The 5,282-nt window shown below is 32.7% G+C and overlaps 1 long non-coding RNA gene across 1 annotated transcript; it reads left to right on the top strand.

Annotated features, from left to right (window-relative positions):
* Window positions 1-2,456: 2,456 nt before the first annotated feature.
* LOC112501281 lies at window positions 2,457-3,998 on the top strand. Its single transcript, XR_003067442.1, has 2 exons — window positions 2,457-2,580; window positions 3,704-3,998. It is a non-coding gene; the product is annotated as an uncharacterized LOC112501281 (long non-coding RNA).
* The last annotated feature ends 1,284 nt before the right edge of the window (window positions 3,999-5,282 follow it).

The following is a 5,282-nucleotide window of genomic DNA, read 5'->3' as shown; positions in this document are numbered from 1 at the left end:
ATACGATCCATGAATACATAGGAATGTCGACATATTCACGTTCTCATGCAAAAACGCGAATTAGATAGTTGTATCCTCTAAACGGACTTTCGGACTACGGACAAGTAGGGCGAAATTCTGTTTAAGGACACTGCAGAAGCATGCCTCTATCTGTTTATCTTCAATCGTTGATTCCAATTTCCAAGTATGTTATCTTACTCTACATGATACATATATGTTATATGAACATATATACATATACACGTTTAGTTCGTTTTTCTTGATTTTTAGTCATTCGAGTGCACGTATAACATTTACACTAGTTTATGATAAGTCCGGTACCATAACACTGGTTCTAACAATATGCAAATGTAATTTTGGGTGTTACACGTTTTTACTAAAAAATAATTTATTAATTTTAAAAAAGTCAAGTGAAATGACTCAATTAATTTTTGAAAGAAAATTGATAACACGAAAAAAGAGATTTAAATGTGGCAATTTTGACATCCATGATCGATTGACCAAATTTTTTTTGCTTTGACTTCACCTCTTCTTGGTAGAAGGTTCACAACCCTTCTTGTTTCTTTGCCTTTCTCTTCAACCCCTTTGATTTGACTTTTCATTGGTCAAACCAATCACTTATGGGGTATTTATAGTCAAACAGGTTCACACACAGTAGTGTGTGTGAAATGAGAACATGACTTACTTAAAGATATTTTTACTTGATCCTATTAAAAGAACACTCTAAAAATATTTCGATTTAATTAAATTTATAGATTAAAAATGTAAAAAATAATATTTAATTTTGACACGTATAAAAAATATTCATTTAGATTCGTACATTTTAGATACAAAATTTTCATATTACCAACTAATTATATTAATGGTTGATGTATGCTCACCCAATTATAAAAATGTACGTAAATTAATTTGACAAAAAAGGATGGTCACGGCCTTACTGGTTAAATATATTGCTCAACGAGTCAACATAAAGATAAGTCAAAGTCAAACATTTTGCTTTGTCAATTTCGATTTTCGACTTACCCCTTTCACTATATTAATTGATACCATACAAAAAAAAGTCAACTCTTATTAATAATATTCTTATGACTAGTAACAAAGTTTAAATAAAGAAAAGACAAAAAATGTTTAGATCAAATGTTGTCTTCTTATTATAATAAAAAGTGGTGTAAAATGACATATTATGAAAATTCAACATTTTTACTTTGTTTTTTTTATATGGAACAGTATTTGAAACCGTTTTATGTTTTAGTATTTCTATTAGAAATATTCAAGTTTAGATTTGAGGAGATGTTTTCCTATTGTATGAGTGTATGTTTGATTCACAAAGGATTCCATGAGTTTTTTACATGCTACTCGAGTTAGATGGTAAGCTCGTGATACTTTTTTTTTGTTAATCATGGTGTCTGGGTCAGTTTGTGTACACCTCGACTAATCCTAGGGCGTCCAGAGAAAAGCCAAGAAATCCTCAGCGGCCTTGCAGGACTCGAATCGGTGATCTTTGAGAAGAATTATTAAAGACCCAAGTCTTATGGGCTAGTGGTACTTTTGGTTATTGGTTTTGCGGTTCCACAATTTAGGACATGGCAGTCTGTCGCTAGAGGTAATACTGCTACCAGTTCTTTGTAGCTATAGTGGACTAATGGAAATTGGGACAACATTACATCGAAATGATGAACTAATTCAACATGGAGCATGAGGATGTCAAGATTTTAAGTAAGCAAGTTTATGACAACTCGTCTCACATTGATAGATAGAAAAGTTTAGTAATAACATCCACAATTATTTTAGATTAACTAAAAGCTAATTGGGATAGTTCAATGATATGGGTCTTGGTTGTTATATGATGTTCTGCATTTATGTAATGATCGTTGATATACTAAGTTGATCAAATTGTATTTGATCATATATGCTGAAAGTTCTATTAGAGAAAACCTAGTACCCCAACTATAGTTGTATGACGAGCTTTGCTCGATGCTTGTAAGATACATATGGCAGTGGAGTTGGGTGCTTATGACATCGAATTTGACCCATATGACCAATGACCTCACGTATTGTTATTCGTCATTTATCGCTTTTGTTTGTATGGAAGGTAATTCTACAAAAGTCAGAACAAATTGATGAAAGAAATATGCACATATATATCCCAAAACATTTTGTATTAAATGAGCAACAAATGACTGTAAAGACAATGTTCTAATATGACATATGAAATAAGACTCATATAATTTTCTAGCCTGATTATACATGTTTTTTAAGGAATTATATACGGTTTTAATTTAACTTTACCCTATTATATATGTTTGAAATTTTAACCAATTATAACGTTTTGTTCAATTAAAATATTTTAAATTTGCAATTAATGATATTAATTAAAAACCGTTGAATTGGAATATTTGCTATCTATGACTATGCGTACATCGTGTGTTGCTAATCATTTGGTTTTTCTCCTTCGAGATCGAGACGAACCCTGATTTGACCCCTTTCTAATCCATCTGATAATCATCAACAATGTCAATGATCATCTCTTACCATTCTATTGGAACTACAACACGGACTTCAAGGATCTTCTCCTAAGAGGTACTATTTCTTCTTTCTCTCTGTAATTTGAGTTCCTGATCGCACTTAAGGCTACATTCGTAGATTATATTGAGGATTTGAGGGTCTGTCTTTAGGGTTTCGTTTGTGTATCCATACTTTCACTGTACGAATTGAAGTCTTTTATCGCCAATTATGCAACGTATTCCTGTGTATAAATCAAAAACACCATCAGGTCTTGATCAAACATTTGAAGTTGAAGTTGTAGGTGGCAACAGGGTTAGCTAGATTACGAGAACTTGATTCTTAAGGGGAACTCATCAGTATGTACTGCTCTGGTGTTTGCTAATATTTCTGGAAGAAAGAGTTATAGCCAACAATATGAATCAACAATCTTGTTAGTTAGATGAGTGTAGTCAAGCCTTTGTTTTCATCAACTTTAACCCTCCAAATGATTTTGTATCCAGGCCTCCCTTAACCATTAAGAACCCTAATTTCATTGTAAACAATTATTAAACAATTATATTTCATTTTGCACAATATTACGATAGCCTCTTAATCATTCTACCACTTAATGATTCTGCACAAAACTATTCAGCAAGGGCCAAACAGCCCCTTGATGTTTTTATTTACCTTATTTTGTCATTTAACATTGAGTTTTGTAGCACAATGGCAATGAGGCTACCGGTGACTATGGTATTCTAGTTACCTGCCTTTTGTTATATGGGTCAGAACCCTTCACCTGTATGTCGTTTTTTACTTATTGTTTTCCTGTAAATCAGGCATGTTTTATGCTTCATCAAAGATTCATAGACTTGTTCATGGTGGAGAACTTGTTGAGGAGGTGCACACATGCTATAAATATGTAGAAAATAGAGTTATATATCTAATATCTGTGTCTATATACTTATATTCTTTCCATGATGATTTATGGCTGTTTACCGCTGGAGCTGAATGATAAGTCCAGTTCTACTTCCTGTATTAAATTTTGACATTTAACTGAACCATCATTCCAGTTTTTAAGGGGCTTAATGCCGCACTTGAACTATAAGCATTTTGATACTTGGAATAAGTGTGGGATCATTTAACTTGATTTTTTTCTAGATTGCATGGCTGTTAATTTAAATAGTTTCTTTTCTGTTCGTTTGTGCTGCTCACTTCCCAGATTGAAGTCTCTTGGTCAATTTTAGCACGAAATTGCACTGATTTTATATGCCAAAAGACAAGCTTGGTGAGGAAAGTGCTTCTCCGGATTACAAGCTACGCAAGTCTTGCAACCAGCTGTCTCGAGACATCTAACGGTAAGTTCTTGTTGTTTTGGGTCTTAGACATATTCTTTTGTTATGCTGTTTTGCATCTTGTGACTGTGTTTGTGCATAGCTTGCTAATTAGGTTCTTAGACCTGTGCACTTTTTTCAAGTATATAATATTTATAATGAACTGACACACCATTTTCATCTTTCGTGATAAAAGATCGGAAGGATCTCGTAAACACTTGGACAAACAAAAATTACTAATTTCCTAATTTAATATGATCTTGTGGTTCATATTAGATCAATGAATCTCACAAATTGCACTGTTTGAATGACCCTTACATATAGGTGGATGTAACGAGAACACTCATGTTTTACGAGAATGTGAGAACATTTATGGGACTCAAAATTATTTAAGTCAGAAAAAAATAAATTAATTAATTAAGGATAATCATGTGATTTCGTATTTATCTGTAATTTTGGTGACTTCCTTATCTTTAAAATCACATACATATAATATATTAACCGGTATCAAATAACTATCACATTATTTGACGGCAAAATATCATAATGAACAGACAGAGCGATGAATGTACACGTGATCATCGTTTGTTTTTTATTTTCACAACAAAAAATCACATAATTATTGGATGATTATCACATCAAAATCACAACATAAAAATCTTCAACTTATCAAATCATTATCACATTTTTATCATGTCAAAATCAGATCATTATCACATTATTATCGACAACGGACGTATCGACATAAAAGTAGTAGGCATGATAACGGGGAGGGGTTCCCTGTCCCCGTCCTCGCCGGGGAATTTGATCACATCCCCTCTTTCCGTGGAATATTTTCCCTTTGTGTAAGCTTTTTTAAATCAAATGTGTAAGACGTCATACATGTTTAAATCTCACATTTTTTCAATAAACTAAAATCAAAAACGAATTTAATTTAATACAAAAAATATACATCATCATATAATAATCAATAAATCGAAAACCAAAAGAAATTAAATTTAATCTAAAAAAATAATGTCACATATACCAAGACAGATTGAGTAATATCCAACACCACATCTAATAATATCAAAATATATTGGAATAGAAATTACTATTTACTGATTTAATAATAAATAATATATAAATATAATTTATAAGGGATGGGGAATGCGATACCCATCCCCATCCCAATATCCAGTTTGAGCCAAACGGGAATCCTCGTCCCCATCCTGAACACTCGGTTTAACGGGGAATCCCTGTCCCCGACCTAAGCGGGTGGACCGGGTTCCCTGACGGATCGGGGCCAATTCCCATGTCTAATAAAAAAATCTCTAAATATAATAACAAAATTTTAGAGACAAGGAAAAATCCAAGATAACAGAAAATTATGGATAACTTTATGTTAATTAATTTGGAGGCACAAATGTGTTCTTGCATTTTCGTAGAACTTGGGTGTTCTCATTTGAACCCTACCCCCCCCCCCCC

This window comes from Cynara cardunculus (genome assembly GCF_001531365.2).
Source record: "Cynara cardunculus var. scolymus isolate 2C chromosome LG 1, CcrdV1, whole genome shotgun sequence".
NCBI classification, from domain to species: domain Eukaryota; kingdom Viridiplantae; phylum Streptophyta; class Magnoliopsida; order Asterales; family Asteraceae; genus Cynara; species Cynara cardunculus.
The sequence above is the reverse complement of the archived record's forward strand: the minus strand, read 5'-3'. Positions and strand labels throughout refer to the sequence as shown.